Genomic DNA, 22,576 nt, shown 5'->3' on the forward strand with positions numbered 1-22,576 from the left:
ATTTCCATACTCTCTCCTGTTTTTAGTGCTAATGCTCTTCTCCCCTTCTCCCTCTCTGTTCGATTGATGTATGGTTTGCTGTTTTAGTTTTGTTTTAACCATTAACATGTAAAGCACATTTAATTGCAGTTGGATGAAATGCACACAAATTAGTTCAACTTAAACTTGAACTAACTACTGAAGTGCAACTTTGAAATGCAGTTGTTACAGAACTAAAACTGGAGCAACTTTTGGATGAACAACCTGCAGCCTTTTCTTCCAGTCACTTTTCATACTAAGGTGCTTACCATTCACCTCTGAGGCTAAATTTGGTTACAATAAATGTCAATGAGTGCAACATTTGTAAACTAATGAAAAAATACACAGGTTGTTCAACAAGTGTCTTGATCAGTCAAGGACGCATTTATCTCTGTACAGTAGATGGGCATTCAACAGGTGGAAAATTGAAAACTAAAACTAAATCCCTCAAATGCTAAAAACAAACAAACAAACAAACAAAAAAAAACCTAAATAGCATTTGTTGCTACAGCACTTTAGGCACATTTTAGAATTTGTAGCTATGCTAGCAGCGTGGTTCATGGCAATGTCGGTCAATCCACCACTGTGGTCCTGACAGAAATATATCAATAACTATTGGAAGCACTGCCATGAAATTTTGTACAAACATACATGGGCCCCAAAGGATGAATCCTAATGACTTTGGTGATCCCCTGACTTTTCCTCTAGCTCCACCATGAGGTTAACATTACTGTGTATTGTGTGTACACTATACACTCAATAGTCTTGAGAACTATTGGATCGATTGCTATGAAATTTGTCCCCCATGTCATGTCATGTCCCCCTCAGGATGAATGGACAGGTGACATTTTGACTTGTGAAAAACAGGAAAAGCACAGATTGAATGAATTACATTAATGATGGCTGCATTGCATTTAGGTGAGCCAGTTCTACGCCTCTGGTATTGTGCATGTTCACTCACTGACCTTTCTTACTCTGACATGATGGAATGGAGTCATTGCTGGTATTATTACTTACAGCTGTGCTTTTCCTGCTCTGACAAGTGAAAAAGATCTGCCGCGAAAAGGATCTGTTGTAATTACTTTGGAGATCCCTTAACTTTTTCTCAGGTGCCACCAGGTCAACATTTTAATTTGTCCAGTACTTTGGTTTTTGATCAAATTCGTGCAAAACCATTGCAAAACTGGACATTCCCTCCAGCCTCAGCTACAGCCTGTGTTAGCAATTAACAAATGTTGGCATGCTAATACGCAAAACTAAGATTCAGCATGGTAAACATTATACCTCCTTAACATCAGCATGCTGACATTAGCAAGTACAATCTCAGAGACTCTCTTAGTTTTAGAGTATTTATGAGTATGTATGACTGTATTTTGAAACAAGGCTTTAATCTGTGTTATGATCAAGGGACAAAACCTTAGATTGCTCATGTGGCATTGAACACGAAGGCCAGATTTGTACTCTGTAAGCTTCTACACCAAAAATAGCTTTGTGTCACTGTGGTGCTAACATCTATGATTATCAAGAAAACATGGATCTGTCAGCTTAAATCTACCCTTGGTGCCCATCTGCACCTAAAAATCAGCCTCCAATCTACATCCAACCCTCTTTTTTGCAGATTTGGGAATGGCTTGTTCATGTTCATAGATTTAGAGATGAATAAAGATCATAGGAATAACATTTATATGAATTCTTTTTAAGGATGGCTTTGTGATATAAATTCTACAGCTCTTATCTGCATAAGGGGCTTTATTTCTTTAGTAATCATTCTATTAATACGTGATTACACTGTATCCCCTGGAGTTTTCATTGTAAAAAGGCTGATAGTCTTTTAATTAGACCTAAAGGGGATTGGAGCAGTGCTTTTACATATTCCACTAGTGCAATGAATTATACAACACTGCTGTATGGACTCATACGCCTCACATTACGTAACCACATGCCAATTATTCAGGTCTTTATCTAAGCTGTGAACTCACAGCCTTGGCTTTCTCACATAATATCAGGGAAAAAAAACAAGAGTTTACATCTGGCCACAGCAAGAATACAGAAGCACTCTCCACTTAACAGGCTCATCACACTCCACTGTAGTCAATAGTACTGGACCTGGGTCCCTGTAAACTAGCAGGTCACCTGCGGGAGAAGGTTTTCTGTCATGAATTCTGGTCCTTCGTTTATTTTCATCTATAGGTATATTCTTTCTGTTGCTACCACTGCTGTCATCCTGATGGGCTTCAGCTCAGACAATGCTACAGCAATGCTGTTGTCCTGGTAACAAAGCCTAATGACAAGATTTGATATGATCCTCAGATTTAGAACAAAGCTGCACTATGCTGCTGGCCATTGTGAGACAGCAGACGAGAACTGGTTTTATTTGTGTGTGTGTGTGTGTGTGTGTGTGTGTGTGTAGTGTAGTGTATTTTCTTGTATTACTTTTATTAAGAAATGCACAAAATGCACTCACAAGAGTAGAAGAATGTAGAAAATGTCCCATAGCTGAGGAGATACAGTGTAATGCTGGTCCTAAGTTCTGACAGAGTTGGTTTGGTTTTAGGCATTGTGCAAAAATACCCTCCTGTGCCATACTACCATGCCTGTATCAGCCATACTGTATGTTAACATTATTCAATTATTATTATTCCATTATTACTCCTATATGCACCAAAACATTTTAAAACAAGTTTCAAAGTAGGAGCACATTGTTTATCTCGAGTCTGCACGGGTCCAGTATTGCAATCCTGGATCTTACCTTCACCTACAAACGTAAGCTGGCTTCTGTGCAGTACAGGCAAAAGCTGTATGGGCACACAACAGCTTGGGAAATTAAATAAATGGTAAAAAAAAAAAAAAACAACTAAAAACACGGTGATATGTACAAATTGCGGAGGTGAAAAGTATGCATCACCACCTGCTCAGACCAACTGGTTGGCAGAGGCACAAAGTCAGACCAAAATTGTTCATGCTTATATATATATATATATATATATATATATATATATATATATATATATATATATATATATATATATATATATATATATATATATATCCCTTCCCCACCCCTGGTCAAAATAAAATAAATAAAAAATAAAATAATAATCAATCAGTAAGTAAAATAAATAAATAATCAAACCTTCCTTCTTAACATAGTGGTTAAGTCAAAACAACACACTGTAAATGATTTCAAATGTACTGACATGTATTGACAGAGCGTACATCAATGGTGAGTACTTCATTTGTCCTGTAGTGTTTAATTTAACTATGTAATTAATCAAACAGACTAAAATTTTCCAAATGACCCCCTCAAGTTGTACTTAATTTTCTCCAGGTTTAAGAACATCATGAGGTCTTTGAGCCACTCCAACAATATTCCTCTGTGTGCCATAAGGATGCAGAGGCAATACTGACCTTTGATTTCCTCCTAATTATTTAACGATCTGGTAATACCCCAAAAATGGCAATTTCAGCACACGGTGTCAATACCATGTTTACAGCCTCAGCCAAAGACCAAAGACCAAAACATGTTTACTGGTGACATGACATGGTGAGTAGAGCCCAATTGATATATCCGTCAGCCAACATTACAAATAGATATCACAGATATTTCTGTATCAGCGTATATGCTGTCTGATATGTGCCAATATATTTTTTTATTTTTTAAAGTTATATAGGCAGCATTTTATGTATCTTTGATCCTTTTCTTAATTCAAGTTTAATATATACATACATATGTATATATGTATATATCAGCCGATTATTTATATCAGAATTTTTTTACTCTCTAATACCAGTATCAGCATCGGCCCCAAAAATCCAGTATCAGTTGGGCCATACATGTGACATCTATTAAAAGTATCTGTGACATTGGAATATATTCTGGAGAATTTGGAGTTGGTAAGATAGATGGAACGGACAACCTTAAATTTTTATCAGATTGAGCCTGGAACAAGACGTACTGTCATTCGTTTAAATTAATGCAACATCCCAGTCATTGTCATCTATACCTTGGCCACGTTCATCTTCCCAATCTTTTTTGATTTTATCAAGAGAGGCATCTGTGAGATGGGAGGTAAGGTGTAAATTTTTGAGCTGACGCCTTTCTGATTTGTAAGGATGTCCAAAATTGAGTCAGTTACCAAGTTAGGGGGAATACTGGGGAAGGAGGCGCTATTTAGTTTAACAAAGTTACGACCTTGGAAGTATTAGAATAGATGAGATTTTGGGTGGTTTAATTTTTCACACAGTTCACTGAAGCTACAGAAGACACTGTCAGTGTAAAGGTCCCTTAGCTTGACAAGGCCTGATCTCTGCCATAGAGAAAAGGCCATATCAGTGCTGGGAGGGAGAAAGAGATGGTTATTGCAAATGAGACTGTGGTTAGATAATGCCTGGAGTCCAAAAGCCAGTCTAAATTGAGACCAGATTCTTAAAGTGGAAACAACAATTGGGTTACATGAAAATTGGGTTGGCCAGTTTAGATGAAAGCAAAGCTAAAAGTGAAGTAGAAGGACAGGATTTGGCTTCAAATTCACACTAACTTAATGTCGATTCCTGGATCCAGAGAGTCATTTTGCCTAGTAATAGTTTCTTAGGTTAGGAAGTGCCAGTCCACCTACAGATCTATGCCTTTGTAAAAACTTTCTCCTGATCCTGGGGGTCATACCCTTCCATAGAAAAGAAGAAATTAGTTTATTTATTGTATGAAAAAAGTACTTGGGCAAAAAGAGTGGCATACATTGTAAAAAATACAAAAAGCATGGACGCACATTCATTTAAAGCAAATTACCCTCCCAGCAATAGTTATATGTAAACTTTCCACCTTTCCAGGTACAATTTAAGCTTGTCAATTAACGGTAGGAAGTTGTTTTTGTAAAGATCTGATAATTGTCAACAGATATTCACACCTAAATACTTGAAATTGCTTCTAGACATCTTAAAGGGGAAGTACCCATCAGGGATCTGGAGAATAGATTGTTTACAGGAAAGCTTTCACTCTTTGAAAATTTAATTTATAACCTGAAAAAGTTCCAAATCTGTTTGACAGTTAGATTGTCTGGGGGACGGTAGATATTGGGTCAGAAAAAAAAAAAAAAAAATCATCTGCATATAAAGAAAGTGTGTGTTTTGAACCACATCTGAGAATTCCTTGACTAAAACTGGCAGATTTAAGCATGATAGATAAAAGTTAATTAATTAAAGCAAATAACAATGGGCTTAAATGGTGGCCCTGGAGAGATACTCTACCAAGTGTGAAATACTGGGATCTCATCCCATTAGTACGTAAAAATCCAGGGTATAAATTTGGGACCAATGCCAAACCTCTTAAAGACCTAAATAAATACCCCCACTCCACCCTATCAAATGCTTTCTCCACATCCAAAGAGACCACCATTTCTGGTGTCTCAGTGAATGCAGGAGAGAGAAGAATGTTGAGAAGGTGACAGATATCATAAACCCGGTTTGGTCTGGTGATATAATGCTTGGCATGACCAATTCAAGGTAAAGCTTTAGGGGTAAAGCTTTAGCTAGAATTTTATAATCCGCATTTAAAAGAGAGATAGGGCAATAAGAACTGCAATCAGAATTTTCTTTACCTGTTTTTAATAGTAAGGTTATTGAAGTCTCAGTGGGAGTTTGAGGCAAGGCTCCATGGTCCAGAGAGTCATTGATCATTTTTAAAAGGAGGGGGATTAATTTATCAATACATTTTTTATAGAGCTCTACGCCATCTGGACTGGTATGTTAATTATTATTGGGAGTGAAGTGGTTTGACACTGTAGAGACTTCACAATGGTTTCCATCTCGGTGAGTTTTTCTAAGTTTCCAAACACCAAAACTTCTGTTCTAATGAGAAGGTTGTTAAACAATATCACTAGTTGTACCAGTGAGTAACCCGCCAGCTTCAGGGATTCTGTTGATTGTTGTATCAGGATAGCCATGTCGGCTTTGAAGCTATCACATTGTTTACTGAGTATAGCCTCAAGGTCATTCTTGGTGAGCGTTGCTCCCGCTTTCAGTGGGTAATCGTCTGTTGTAAGCCGAGGTGGCAGTGGTAGCTAGCTTAACTGCGATGTTTGAAGCTCATGTTGTTGTTCTTGGCTGTTTCTGCTTTGAGTTGCTCATTATATATGTAAGTGGAAAAATGTGAATTGGTCGAAGAGGTGCTGATAGTTTGTTAGATTTGGAAAGTATATGAGAAGTTTAACCAGAGCCCCCCACTCACATGTCTTTTCACTGCCTCATCAAACCGGAAGATCCAAAATTGTGCATGCTTTACCAAGAATTAATAGTAACTGACCTTGTATGCTGTCTGCACACCAGAAAGCTGTTCCAAATGTTATTAAGTACTCTGAGTCATTTGAAGATATAATGACAGATTTGCAAATCTCCAGAACAGCACTTTTTATTTCTTTGTCTTATGCTAGAGGGATTTGTTGAAGAGTCTTTCCATTTGGATAACTAAGGACTGATTCAGTATTTTACATTTTGACTCATGTATGTTCATGGGACTTTAAAGACGTGAATGAGATTTTTCAAATATGGAAAGGAGGAGCAGCATTGTAGGGTTTAAATGTATTATTTAGTCTATATTAACTGTATAGTATGCATAACAGCAGCACTGGCACTAATATTGGTCACTGTGACAGTGACACTCAGTCACATTTTCTGTGCTTCTTCTCACCTTTCAACATTTCAACATTGAAAAATAGAAAACAATGAGCTCAATTTTCTAGGATTTCAATGTTTTGGGGGGATCCTAAGTGTTAATTAAGGGGTCAGAGCACCTCTGTTTAAGATTAAGTTTGGGTCAAAAGTATGGCTAAAGTTAAAAAAGACCTATTACGCTCATTTCCAGCTCTACATTTTATTATTGGACTCCACCAGAGTAGCTTTACATGATTCACAGTTCAAAAAACTCCTTATTTATTGTATACTGACCCTTTATGCAGCCCCTCAGTAGACCCTGTCTCTTTACAGTCCATTTGAGCTCCTGTCTCTTTAAGACGATGAGCCTGCTCTGTTCTAATTGGCCAGCTTTATGTACCAGAGTTGTGTAAAGCTACCACAGATGCAAACCCAACATTTCCTGCTCTCTTGCTTCATATTTAAAAGCTTTTAAATCACTAAATAATGGGAGACTTTTATTATGAAGAATTTCAGGACGTGAAATGTGTTCTTCTCTGAATTAACAGAGCTTTGTTAGTGGCACTAAAAACCAGTCAAAACAACAACATATGGACATATTTGGAGCTATTTGTTCTGTGGATCAGTTAGAAATAATGCAGGGAGGAATAGTACAAGCAGAAACAGTCACAGTGATGATGATGTGAAGAGCTGCAGATGACCAGCACACCTCCAACAAGTAAACCACTTATTTTACTTTGCTGTGCTGTGTAATGGAGTCATGGCTCGGTGTGACTACCCCCAAAACAATGGAAAAACACCAAAATCTTAGCAGAGTGGGATAGTGAGGAGATGTCTATATAAAGAAATCTGTCACAAGGCGACATCGGCTTGGGCTGAAAGTAGAAAAAAATGTTGGAAACCAAGCATTCAGAGCAGTCTGAAGCTGGTGCTTTTTGCACACAGGGATTACTTCTACACATATTTACCTCATTATTTGACATGTCTTTTAATATCAATATCCGACACTGTGACATTATATAGATGTCTGAAAATAAGGAAAAGCATAATAGGTCCCCTTGAAGGTTATCTTTAAGGTGCCTTGGCTAAAACTCAGTTCATGTTTGTGAATTGTTCATGGCTGATAACGATTGTAAAAAGCTGCTCCAAGCAAAGCTCAGCCTTTCTCAAGGAAGCAAACATCTCAGTGAAGTCATCCACCCAAAGCAAACCAGGGTCACTTGCTGCATCACTTATGGGGTCAGTAGAGTCATCATCATGTGACAGGAAGCCACAGTGAAGTCATTACCGGCAGTGATAGAACAATGAGGGCACAGTTGGCCTGAGAGCACCATGTCTGAAATAGCACACATCCTGTCAGACCCCCCCCCCCACCCCTCTTTTTTTTATTTCTCCCCCCAGATCTCCATAAACTCTCCACCCCCTTTCTGGCCTCAGCCATTACTTCACAACATGATCAGGACCACAACCACACATTCGCTCCTCCAGAGTATCTGAACTAGCAGTGACAGAAAATAACAGGTTGCAAGGCAGCAAGCAAATGGAGACAATCTCAGACTCAGAGTGTCTGTCTCTGCAAAGCGGTGGGACGAGTCGAAAGGTGAAAGAGACGGGTCGGCGCTGCAATCACTGAGGCTGCCTTTGACATCAGGGGAGCAGCCAAACAGTGCTCTTCCCTCCTCCCTTTAACCCACCTTTGTCTTATTCACTCCTTCACTCTGGTACAAAATATAATGAGAGACAGACACCAGTGTAAATGCACACAAAAATTTGAATGACTGACACAAATCTGCATTTCTCCAATGCCCCAGTTAAGCGGAATCTTCCTACTTATGGATGAGGCATGCTAACACACACACACACACACACATAGAGGCTGTATACAATGTCTGGAAGAATTGCTGGGGAGTGGAGACAGTCAGTGGACCTTAATGAAGACCCACAGAGTGGAAGGTGTGGCCCTGGCCTCAACAGAGGTTTATTCTCAGCCAACAAGGCCCCAGGAGTTAACACGACCCAGCAAAGGCAGACGGTGCTCGTTCCTCGTTCCTCGTCTTCGCTCCCTCCAGCGACTTAATTTATGCAGCATCTTGCAGTGCCGCTGAGCTTGAATAGCAGCTGCGACAAGAATTTGAATTTGGGAGTTGGGGGTAGTTTTCAGAGTTAGAAATCATGGTCTTCTTGGTTGTGTGCATGTGTGCATAGGGCTCTGTGTGTGTGTCCAGGGTTCTGCTCCAGTAAATACAGACTGAGGAGTTCAATTTGCGGCACTGTGACATTCGCTGATCTCGTCACTGAGATGGGACTTAATTTTCCAGAGTAGTTGGGAGGGGGAGCGATACTTATGTCTCTCACCTCAACTCTCTGAGGCTTTAGCCGGCACCTGAGAGAAATAAGGGCAACTATTACACATTTCAACTTTTACTCTCTGTTCACTCCATCCCAACTGCTCAGAAAGGCCCTGTTTCATCCTCCTCCTCCTCCTCTCTTTCTGCCTTCTTATCTTATTTCTTCCTCTCCTCAGGAAGCAATTTGAAGTAAAAGATGCTTGGTTAAGGGCTACGATGGCGCAGTCTGCTTTGATATGCTGCTTTGCCTTATGAGCTGTCAAGACATGTGGACAGGATCGGGATGGGATGGGAGGAGGAGTGAAGAAGGGGGAGGCAGCTGGGAGGGGGAAGGAGCTCAGTCCTGATTTGGGAAAGGGATATTGGAGAAAGAAAAAGCTGAGCTAAGTGGCATCCTTCCAACCGAGTCAGCATGGAGATACACTAATTAACGAAGCCATAATTAGAGTTAGGCCTGACACACAGAAAAAAGCTTCCATCCCTTTCCCCCCCCACCCCTCTGTCTCCCACATCCACTTTGGGTGAATTTGCGCTCATCCGTGTCTACCCATAATGCTGGTACAGTCATGGGCGTTTCATATTTTCAGTAGAAATCTCCTGCACTAGTTTTATTTCACTTGAGGTACAAACTAATGGAAGGGGAAAAAAATCACATCTTAACTAGGCCAGAGAATATTCATCTCCACCAACCCCTCTCCCAGTTTCCCATTACTCATCTACATTCTCCGAGTTGAGATTGTTTTCATGTAAAGAATTGCCATAATTTCATAGTTGACTAATGATAGCGAAGATAACTCCACCATCCGTGGTGCCTGAGGAGGACAAAGCTAAGGTGAATAATGTTATTCCACTGTCACTTCTGCTTGAATGTAATCATCAATCACATCGCCTCATAAACATTGTGTGTTCACACAAAAGATGTGATGCATTTGTCCTAAATTAGATTCCGCCACTCTGTCATTTGTCAAGTCTTTCTCATATATAAAAGCTACTGTACATAGCGACACACAACAGAGGGGTCTCCGAGCTCAGCGCCATCAAAATGTCCTGCAGCTATGTCCTTCCTTGAATTACATTTCTGGAGAAGGGTGAGGAGAGGGGGAGGGGAAAATGGCATTGAGTTTCAAAGGACTAACGTTTGTTTAAATAAATTCCCAGCTCCTCTCATGTTGGGGGGGGGAGGGGGGGGCATCAAAGCATGGTGGCATTGACAGTGAGATTATGCTGGTGTGCATTTCTACGGGTGAGTGTGTTTTTATGTGCATGCATGTGTGGACTTACAGTATGTGTGCACGTAGCTGTGCGGCTGCTTGGTGGCAGAACTCTGCTGAACAGTACTCGAAATGTGAAGAGCAGCAAACTCTCACAGACCAGAAAATTGATCAAATGAAAAGGGGGCACGCTGTTATTTCGCATTACAAATTCACCAACGTACTGTGCATAAAGATGCATAATCTGGGGTATAATTTAAATGCAAAGTACAAACATCCATTCCCTCCCTCCCCTCCTCTCTCCCTCTCACATAGAACAAACAGAGCACCATGGATAACAAAAATCATTGGTGTGCATGTGCTGCAGCAATAAGACAGAGGGTAGCTTTGTTGTCGGCCAACCCAATTGCTCTACCTCCTCCTTGTATCAGCACCACATCTTCTCTAACTGCTCGGGGCATGGGGCAGGAAGAAGGAGAGAGCTGAGTGTGCGTCGCACCGTCTGGTTCCTTTATGTAAATCTGTGGCCTTGTATCCCCCCGGCCTTGCATGGAAGCCTGTGGAGTGTGTGTGCTCATGCTTCACGAGTCATGTATAAATGACTATATGTACTGCATGTCACAGTCCTGGACACTTACTCTGATAAGTTATCCAAATACAAACCTTCAAGCTCAGCACACATAGAGAGGGAAAAACAATGCAGCTGCTTACTGAATTGAGTTTAAACAGAGAATAATGAGAGCTGGCACAAGCAGAGTTGTTTGTTAATGTGAATATGTGTGTGTTTGTGTGTGTGTGTGTGTGTGTGTGTGTGTGTGTGTGTGTGTGTGTGTGTGTGTGTGTGTGTGTGTGTGTTTGTAGTGGAGGGGGTCTAGAGCAGAGCAAAAGAGATGACTATCAGCCAGCCAGTTTAGGTAGCTGCTTCCTGAGTGCTGATGTGGCCCCCGTGATTCAATTGGCCAGGCTGCTGAGTGACTGCAGGGCTACCGGCTCTGTGGTTGGTCAGCCAGGGCTCTGCTGCAGCACAGCAACGCCATCCTGTGGAGAACTACTGAACTGCAGCTGGAGGATGAAGGGATGCTGACCCTGCAGTGGATCCAGATGCAGCCTGTGGGACTGAAGAAGGGTATAATGACACATAAATTGTGTTCCAGTCATAAAACTGAGTGCTGCTCACTATATTTTAACATTTATTGGTCATAGATGGATCCCCTGAGCACCATTGTCTGCTCCACACCACCATCAAATGCTCCACCTTTAGTCAACAGGTTGACCGCCAGTCTTATAATGTAGAAAGTCCTCCTTCACTAAAAAAGATTAGGAAGGAAAAAAAGTAATATTTTCTCAATCAGTTCTGGAGGCTGAACCTTAAATATGATATAATTTTATTTTAATATAAAATCAGTGTAAGCAATATCAAAAAGTTGTTGTGGTAACAGTGCTGCACAAAACAATCTATATGTTTACTTAACTAGTAAATATTTGTATGACACTTGATGTAAAATGCAGAAGAGTCTAGGCCAATTCAACCTTCTTGTGATAGGTTCAGGATGTACTGCTTCCACATTGCTCCTTACATTAGTATTCCCAGAGGAGTGTGCTCACTGAGAGCCAATTCCCAAAACTTCTGGCCCCCTGCTGAGACGCTGTTACTAGCACTTACAGTAGATGGCGACAGACGTCTGAGGCAGGGGCGATAAGAGCCTCTCAGCAGGGTGGTCTCTTTGAGAAATGGAGCCAGGACCTGTCACGCCCTCTGCTCTCTGAGATGGAAAAGAGGTTTTCTTTTGATCCCACACTCACAGACGTAAAATATTTCCACTGAATCCTAATTTGGCCAGAGCCATGACGGGCCAAAATAACAGATCACTTCTATTTACAGAAATGATGACATACAGTGAATTAGCTGGTACTTCACAGACACTTCACAGAGACACCTGGTCGTTGATGGATGCATTGATGGATTACGGATTACACCTGTAACCATCTAATAATAGCAGCAGGGGGATGCAGTGGGATTTTTATTCCCAGCTCCTGTAGGACCTGACAGAAATGTTGCAGTTGTAAGATGTTTTATTTTCTAATGTGGGTGATTTAGCTGAGGGAGTGTGGGATAAAAAATGTATATTATTGTAGTACACTGGTGCAGACACAGCCTTTTGTCTGCTAAGTATGATGAAAACCAACTGGGTCAGAAATTGTGCAACATAGAGTTACAAGTTGCAGTTGAGAAATCCTTTACAGAGAGGAAAATGGATAAATCACACAAATAGAAGTTTATTTTTTGTTTTAGTTAGTGCATCATGAGAGAGAAATTAAGGGAAATGGTTAACTTTTTCAGCTCTGGCATAGCTTTAAAGCTGCTCTAAACAATATTTATAAATGAATAATCAATGAAATGACAATGTTTAAAGTGAGAGGGGTTGCTCGTAGTGATGAATCCACAGAGAATGCAGGTGTCATCAGCTCTAAGCATTTTATAATCTTTTAGCTCATTGTTTTGATAACTGTGTGGTTCACTCTCACAACTCTCATCAGCACCATTTTTAATTTAAACAGGCAGCTGTTTTCATTGAAAATTCTCTGATAAGATTACTGTAATGCTCCCTGCCCAGCACCAAACAGCTGACAAAGTTAGTGACTAGCTGGTGAACACAGTGGAGCATTTAGCAGCTAAAGAGTATGATATTTTTCTCAGGAGTTGGTTGAGACCAAAACAGAGCTGAAAACAGAGTAAATATTGGACTTACATTCATGAGTGCGACAGGAACACAACTCCAAATGAATGCTAATGTTGCTCCATGTCTGCATGTTGTGTAAATAGCAACTGTTTGCTAACATATGAGTCAGCAGTGAGTTAGAATGAACTGATAATATGTCAATGTTGTGTTTACGTCTTGTTGACCTGCCCCCATGTGACCAAAAAATCCATGATTGCAAGTTTGGATTTTTTACCATTCCTTCTGTTCCAAATTATTCCAGCATCCAGCATTTTCTGTTGTTCCCATATCTCTACTTAGGAATGTAGCTTGCTGACACACACACAAACACACACATACACACACACCCACAGAGAGACTGTTAACAAAGTGTGAAAGAATTGCTGGGGAGTGGAGACCTGTGGACCTTCCACAGAGTGGAAGGTGTAGCCCTGGTCTCAACGGGTTTATTCTCCACCAACAAGGTCCCCAGAGTTCATTTCTGGATGCACTATGGAAGAAAGGTAGTTGTGTAAGTGAACAACATTCTAGTCTTGCATTGAAAATAAGCCAAGAAATAGAGCAGCTCCACATATATTTTATTTAGGTTTCAATTATTCAATAAAATGCTAATACTAAATGCTAAAATAAATGGGTCTTCACACTTGCTAGAAATGTTTTAGTCATGTATATTTAATGTTTTGTTTTAAATTAACCCTCTAAACACTGTGAGGACTGAGTAGTAAAATGTTTGCATCTCACTTTTGAGTGAGGTAAGGGGTTCAAAAGGCTTTTACTCCTAAAGATATGTTGTTGCAGGTAAATCTAGGATTTAATAAATATTTCGACGCAGCACTCTATCTTACAATCAAACTGCAGCACCCCAATGAGACCCCCCACCACCCCCCTGTCACAGACTCGCTGATTGTGGTGTTGACATACCATTTGACACAAAGTTCAATGTTACTTTGTTTATTCGACAATCACACAGGCTGCTCACTGCTCGTTGTTCCTCCCACAGTATCATTTGTCTCCCATAACACTGTATTATGCTAATTCCTCCCCGCATGGATACTGCAGAGTCAGACATCAGTGCTGTCATTCTCTGGTTTGACAGCTCTAGAACATGTGCTCGATGGGTTGTCATCTCCTGCAGAAACACTGGTTCTTTTCAGACATGCTGCTCTGTTTATGCATCACTCTGAGATTTAAACATGACAAAGCTGGCAATTGATGCAAACCCACCCCCACCCACTGACATACAAACACACACGCACACACACACCCATACCTCCCATGCCAACTGAAAAAGATAAAGGTTATACAAAAGGAGAAGAAGAAGAGGTGGAAACTCTGTCAGTTCTCCCTCATGTTGAAAATGTGTCTCCTAGTTTCTTTTTTATTTATTTTGAGAGCCAAACCCCCCCCCCCCCCCATTTTTCTTTGTATATAGTTGACCTTAACATAAGACATCAGCCCGCAGAATACGCTACTCTAGAAATTCCTAATATTTTCTCCTAAATTGTGTGTTAGCTAATATTACTGTATATGTTTCTGGAATGTGCACCGAGCAAACACTGACTCAGTCTAAGTTTGGAATTATTGCTTGAAAAATCATTTAAATAATGAAACTATTACAATCAAAATTGTTGCAGATAGTTGATCGAAAAAAAATATTTTTTGATTAATCAATTAATTAGAGTAGAGGTGTGGGCGTGTTTATTTGTACTTCACAATGTAACCACTGTGAAACAATCAGAAAATAACGTTTTATTTATCTGATTCAAAGCTTCATTCTCTCCAGCACCGCTAGCTCTCTTCAATTTTTTTCAATTCAGTAAGCTTTATTGGCATGAATGTCAGATGAACAATATTGCAAAAGCCTCAAGGATAATACAATTCATTAGATAAAACAAAATCAATGAATGAATAAAAAGAACAAGAAAATTGCAGGAAACATTAAACATGATGTGTGTGTGTGTGTGTGTGTGTGTGTGTGTGTGTGTGTGTGTGTGGTGGGGTGGGGTTTTTTTGTTTGTTTTTTTTGGGGGGAGCATGTTTGTTTGTGTGTGTTTGTGAAAGATTGTTTGATGACTGAAGATTGGGTTAATCTAACTTAATCTAACTGTGTAAGTGTGTGTGTGTCTATACGTAGCTCTACTGTATAGTTACATTCAGGTCAGGTCAGTAACATTGCTATCTCAGTCTCTCTTTTCTGCTCCGCTGTTATGTCTATCAGCAGGTCTCAACAAGGGGAGTCACATCCACCTGCTACATGATGCACATTTCCTTATTTGGACATCAGTCCCAAAGTTGGGGGTGTTCCCCAGAGACAAAGCTGAGCTACTGACACAAGCAAAGGTTTACAAGGGACTCTCCATAACCTGTTGTTCCCCCTCTCCTTCCCACAAAGTTAGGTTGTAAAAAATAGGCAATAAATGAAAAGTGCAAAGTCCAGTTCGAGACCCAGTGTGGGGACCTCTTTCGTAAGGTAATTTATTAGTTTATTCATGAGCACTTATTGTAACACTTTAATTTTCTAAAATTAAAAGCATAATAAAAACAAAAGCAGGATTTTTAAGCCTCTTTCCACTTTTGTTCAAATACAAATTTGCTGCCTCAACAAATACAGATACAAATACAAATACTGGGCTCTCTGCACATCCCTACTCTCTAGCTCACTTAACCACCTCTCTCTCTCTCTCTCTCTCTCTCTCTCTCTCTCTCTCTCTCTCTCTCTCTCTCTCTCTCTCTCTCTCGCTCTCTCTCTCTCTCTCTCTGAGCCAGGGAGGAGGGGCCAACTTTGACTCCTGTGTGTTTACAAACACCAAGCAACAAATCCTGCATAGTATACCTTTAAATAATTACTGACTATTTCACAGAGTATGGGTATCTTGCAATTTGCATTCAATTGTATTGGGATTGTTACTGAAACTGGCACAGCCCCGAATATTTCTCACCAGCCACCATTTCCCATCTGAACTGAAAGCAGCACAAGTCCTCAATGTGATCATTGCCTTGCCTTGAGCTTGTATCAGCTGCTTCATGGGTCACAGCCAACACGCCCAATTCCCCTCTACCCAAAAAATCTGTCACCACCAGCTGGAGCCATTACCCCAACTCCTCCCTGGGTAGGCGAGGGCCACTCCTCCCTCATATCCTCATCAGCCAACAGGGACAGATGTTCATTACAAGCCCATTTCCTCACTCCAATATTATATCTATTAGCAATGGTGCAGAGCTAGTTGAGTACATAGCAGCCTATTGTCTCTTATGACATTGGCATTGCTTCATATAGTAAGAAGCGAATGGGATGAATGTGTTTAGTGGTCACTTGCTGGCAGATCCTGGGTCAGAGCAGTATGCTAAATGTAACTGTGAAATGATGACTGACTGTGAAATGATGAGGCTCATTAGCAGCCGGTGGCCATGGGTACACAGTCCACTAAATTGATGATCAAGAGCATTATTGAGGATCTAGTTTAATACTTACAGAGCCAGGAGGCTGCATTCATATCATCTGAATGATTCATCTAGTTGAAACCTTGATGTGAACTTAGGAAGTTTAGGAAATTAAGGACTTACCAAGGGAACTTGAAATACTCAATGAAAAGGCAGCAAAGTTAGTTTTCTGATTCATTAATAAAGTTAGCTGAACATTTGGTACTGTTCACATGGTTGATTCTTAAGTACCACAACTATTGACCTTACACCTCTCAAGAAAAACAAGCTGTAAACTCAGCACTGACATACTGTATTATCATTCTTATCATTATTCAAATTTTGAACATATTGAACATAATATTGAACAAGTCCAATATTCACTCTCCTTTTACTTCTCTGTTGGTCTCCATCAACTCCTGAAGGAAATATCAGGCTAATTCAGAGGGCAATACCATACTTTTACTCCACTACATTTAATTGACATATAGCACATATTTTACATGTGATCATCTTATAAAATGTTATACATTGTTACAGTTTTAACTACCCAAAAGTCTGCAAGTTATTAAAATCAGCTCTACTTTGACAGTGTTGAAATGTTCCTTACATGTAATAATCAATAATAATATTCCAACTATATACAGTATATAATAAATATAACACTCAGAGTGGAGCCATTCTGCATAAAGTATATTTTGCTACTAATCTTCTGTCATTTTACCAACATTTTGAATGTAAGACTTTTACTAGTAATAGAGCATTTTTAAATTGTGTTATTGACTTGATTATTAACTCTATTATTTTCTTAAGGAGAAGATGTTGTACTTTATCCACCACTGATTACAGCAAAATAAATATGGAAAAATGGCAAAGATCGCTACTAACCAATGTCATTGTTTTCTTCTACATTCACATAACATGAGAATGTACATACATACAAGAATACAAGAAAATAAAGTGGTACACCAGTGACCAGCTGAAACATCAGCATTGATAAGGTTAAAGGTTTATTTTAAAGCTGCAACTAATTATTATTTTCATTAATGATTAATCTTTTTTTTTGACAAATTGATTCATTGTCTAGTTGTTCAAATGTCTGACAATGGTGAAAAATGCCCGTTACCATTTCCCGAAAGCCCAAGGTGATGTCTGAAAATGTCTTAGTTTTAACATAGGAGACTCAGCACATCCACCAAATATTTAGCATTTTTGCTTGATAAATGACTTCTATGAGTGGCTGATTATCATTATTTCTCACTGATTTATTCCAAAAACGGGGGCAAAAACTTCCAGCTATAAATATGATCCCAGTTTTCTTTTCCCTTGCCATTTACAATATACATACTCACATAACAGGGCAGGGCCCTCATGTTGAATAGCTAGAGGAACAGGAAGTTACTGAGGTTTGATACTCAATAAGGGGACACAAGTGTTCAGGCAGTCCTGTTCAGCCATCGTTCATATCACTCAGCAAGAGGATCCAGTGAACCAAAGGAGGGGACTTTAGGGGTGGGATGGGGGACAGTGCACCTCTCTGCCCCAGAGAGAAGGTCCTTTTTCCTGGGCAGCTGATGAGAGCTGGCCTGCTGACAGAAGGCCCTCCACTGCAGGAAGATGCTATTGTGTGTGGGAGCTCTAAACCACAGAGGAGTCACTTCCTCTGAGTAATGTTTCATTCAGAGCTCCCTGCACTGCCTGGTACTGCTCTGTGTATAGACACTACAGTATATCAGTATATCAGTGCAGCAGAGCTCATCAAATGCATGTGTTGTAAGATGATGGTTTCTATGCACCCATGTGGCTATAACACGTCATGTTTTCTCCCTTTATGGGAATATGTGTCTCCAGTTTGTTTTCCATGCTGCCCTCTTTGTGTTTTTTATCTTCACGAGTGGCTGTTATCGCTCCGCAGAGAGCATTCACTCTATGAGTGGTGATTTCACTTGTCTTCTAAATGCTATGAGACTCTGCTCTCAAAGTGGGTATATTAAAAGTGTCAATATTGTTGCGCAAAGGAATGTTTTGTGTCTGCATATATATGAGCCTGAACTCCCAAAAGGTAATATGTGCTGGGTATACAGTTACCAAGGAAGGAGATACTGCAGGGCATTTCCTCTGGCACACTGAAAAAATATCCATAGTAACAGTAATCTTACATAACCTTGTATTGAGTCAAAATTAAGGATGAAAAAAAACTGATAGCAGAAATTTTCTCGCTCTTCTTGTTGATCTTGCATCTTTAACCTTTCACTACCCACTCCATACCCATGAGATGCTAGTACTAGAACTTTAAAAGACTGCAGGCAGACAAAAAAACTCTACATGAATATGAGCACGTATTATACTCCATGTTGTTAGCTTTGGAGAGATCCAGGCCAGCTCTTTTCCTCTGTATCTAGTCTTTGTGCTAGTTTATGGTAGCTTCATATTTACCATACAGACATGGAGGAGGTATTGAGGTATTTGAACTCTCAAGAAATTGAATGAGCTATTTCCCAATATGTCAAACTATTAATTTAAAAATGAGGTTGGTTGGTCAGTTGGTTGGTTGGTTGGTTGGTTGATTTACCCTGATGAAGGCGAGAGAGCTGAAAACTGTGAGTTCTCAAACTTAGAGAAGGATTGAAAGAGAAACCATCTGAAAAATGTTCTGGCTTCAGTTGCTATGATACTGCTGGTGTTGGCAGAATAAAAAAGTCATAAAAATGGTAGGTTATGTTAATATTTTTTTCAGATTGTGCTGCCATATGAAACCCTTTCAAAACCCACTGTATGATTTTGATAACATACTTATCAAGCTACAATTGATGCTGTCCTGGAATGTTGCCATTTTTAGACACTTTTTGCCAGCAACATTGATACTTTCTTGCTTCAGTTTTTTAAACAGTTTATCCTATGTAAAGGTTTTTTTAGTAAGGAAAAAAATCTCAGACTTAAGACCATAGAAGGCTTGTTAAAATTAATGTTTTTTCAGTACAGTATATGTTAAAACCTGGCAACCCTATCCCGAATGAGCAGCCGGCAATGGTTTATTGGTGGTAATTGCTGCTTTTCTGGCATTTTATCAGCCCATCTGTTGCTGACGATTGGAGCATGTGGTGTAGTACTATCCAAACACACACATGCACACACACACACACACACACACACACACACACACACACACACACACACACACACACACACACGCACACACACACACGGGACAGAAGTGAATGCATGCAAGTGATATCCATAAACACGAGTGCACACAAATACATACAGGTTACATTCACCTAAATGCACAAACCCAGACAGGTGGACAAACATAAATATGTGCACACATCTGTCACCTGCACAAACATGTGCCAACACACACACATACACACACCCACACACAGCCTGCACTGCATCCATTTATTGCACATTTTATATTTAGGCTATGCACATTTAACACATTGCTATTTACATACTGCATCAGCAAAGAGACCACACTAACTACATTCTGCTACATGGGTGCACACCAATAATATTCTGTTACAGATCACATGGACACACACGCACATGAAAAAAAAAAAAACAACAAAACGGTCGCTACCTGATCTATACACTCAACTGGAAAGTAAATAAAGAAAACACAGGCCATGCACATATACACACGTGCGTATATAAATGCAGACACTAACACACACACACACACACACACACTGGTTCAGTCATAGTCTGTTTTATGACTTTGATGAATGGATTTTGGATATTGTATCCTTGTTGGTGCAAAAATGGGGTACTGGGGAAGAACGTGCACAACCACCCACCCACACACACACACACACACACACACACACACACACACATAGTTACACACTGCTTACATACATACTGACAACTACAGATAAATCAACATCGTACTGTACATGTACTTTAGTTGCATGCATGCACAGATGTATAAATACACACACAGGGATCCAGTCTCTCTGTTCGGGGAAGCCCAGCCTCTGCGATGATTAATAGGGGTTGTGTGGCTCCCACTCTTTACCTCATACTATCTCTGTGCTGAAGCTGGAAAAATAAGCAAGCTGTCAGCTTACATGACACAGACAAGAAAAATTCCCTGGCTGACCAACCAGCCTGCATACAGTATGAGCATGATAGCACTTAGCATGCAATGTTCTGGGCTCAGCAAACCTTGGAGCCAGAAATATTGGCCACAACAGGCCTAATTTGCAAGGCTTTGTACAATTTGCCTTTACTGCATCAGCCCATTACTGCTATTGATACTCCTTGTAATGTAATATTGATATTTTTTTTGTTCAACACACTACTTCTTACCTCTTTAGAGATATAATAATGCCCTCAAGCTACAGTACACTATAATTCAAAAAGCTAACTTTTAACTTTCTTTAGCTGCAATGCAGAAATTTGAAAACCACTTAGAATTGAAGAAGACTAACGGTGAAGACCTATTGGAAGAGAACATTGCCTCCACTACTTCTCGCTTGATCTTGTAGGCATGTCAATGCTCTAGCAAGTTAGCAAACATTGTAAGGAACCTATGTAGCTCTGGAGGCAAGGAACATCAAGGATCCCAGAAACTACAGCAATGATCATCTCCCCCACAGACATTTATCCACATCACAATACTAAACTTCATGTCACAACATTGCATTCATTTTTTGACAAATCATTGCAGATCCGCCTGGCAAATTTTCACATCATTTGCATAAAGTAAATTAAAAGATTTTTTTCGACCTTTACATTTTTTGTGTCTCTGGTTAGTCCAATGTGAGCTGGAATACTACAATGCCCTGCAATGCAATTATATAGATTCTCGTAAAAAAAAAAAAGTAAATAAGGTTGAACCATATGTTATGTCCCAATGTGGTCAGTGAACCTTCACAGTAAGAGTCTACAGCCGTGCTAGCTACTCTGTGAGGCTATGTGTAGGCACAGCAGTGTTGAGCTACTGTAAATGTTAATTTCAGCACAAGTGTCAGCATGCTAACATTTTGCTAATATTATTAGCAATAACCACAAAGTACTGCTGAGGCTGATGAGAATGTGTGGAGATATGTCACTGGATAAGTGAAATGTTTTACCTGCTAGTGGTGCTATAGATTAAAGTTCAGGATATCATCAAAGTCAGAAGAATGCATCCTTTGGGCACTAGGGTTATTTACTAATTTCATGGAATCCATTCAGTAGTTTTTGAGGCATATCACTGAAAACCAAAAATGTTAACCTGCCCTGCTGTGTGATGAAATATCAGGGGAACAACAAAATCAGTAGGATTCATCCGCTGGGGACCATGAATGCCTGTACATAATTTCATGGCAACAAAACATCCAATAGTTATTGAGATATTTATGTCTGGACCAAAGTGGTGGATCAATCAATAGACTGACATAGCCATCCCCAGCACCATGCTGCTAGTGTGGCTAAAAGGGCAATTTTTTCAAATAACACCCAAATCATAAATATTATGTTAAAGAACTCTATATAGAATGGAGAGTGTACAATGCACCAAGCCCACTGACTGACACACGGCATGACAGGCCTCACATTTTTAGGTGTTTTCTGTGTAATTTTTGAATGTTACATAGTACAAGGAAAAGACAGAAAAACAGAAAAGATGAATGACATAAGTTGGATGACATGTAATAATGAGACAGATTACACCCATGTTGCCACAACTATTATCTGATCTAGAAGCACTGGGAGAGCTCTGTCGAGAATGGGCAGCGGAGCGACTCTAACAGCATCCAATCACAGACCCACAGCCAGGTCTAAGCAGAGAGCATGGCTGAACTCATGTTTTTTTTCTGAAATTTCAAAATCAACTCTCAGAGGAACCTAGTGAACCTCCCACTGACCAGGAGGTGAGATCATAAACATGTGGCCAAAAGTACAAGCATTTCAAATCACTGTGACATGAACTTTTACTGTCACAGTTGTTTGTAAGGGCCAAGAGAATATTTTCTTATTGGTATGTCTTGGTTGTCTGCCCCAATTTTACAATTCCATGATTCCATTTTGGTATTTTTATTGGGTGTGCAGAGAACATATTTTCACTTAGACCCAGGTGTTTGGCAGCTTACCCTTGACTGTCAGTCCAGGCATTCATAAGAACATGACAGGCCTCTGAATTGTTTGTTTAACTTCACCCCATTAACTGGCACTGATTGACAAGCTTTGGAGTTTTTGGAAGGAGAAGGTGAGGTCAGGAGAGGTAAGC

Source organism: Thunnus thynnus, chromosome 2, assembly GCF_963924715.1.
Source record: "Thunnus thynnus chromosome 2, fThuThy2.1, whole genome shotgun sequence".
In the NCBI taxonomy this organism is placed as follows: Eukaryota; Metazoa; Chordata; class Actinopteri; order Scombriformes; family Scombridae; genus Thunnus; species Thunnus thynnus.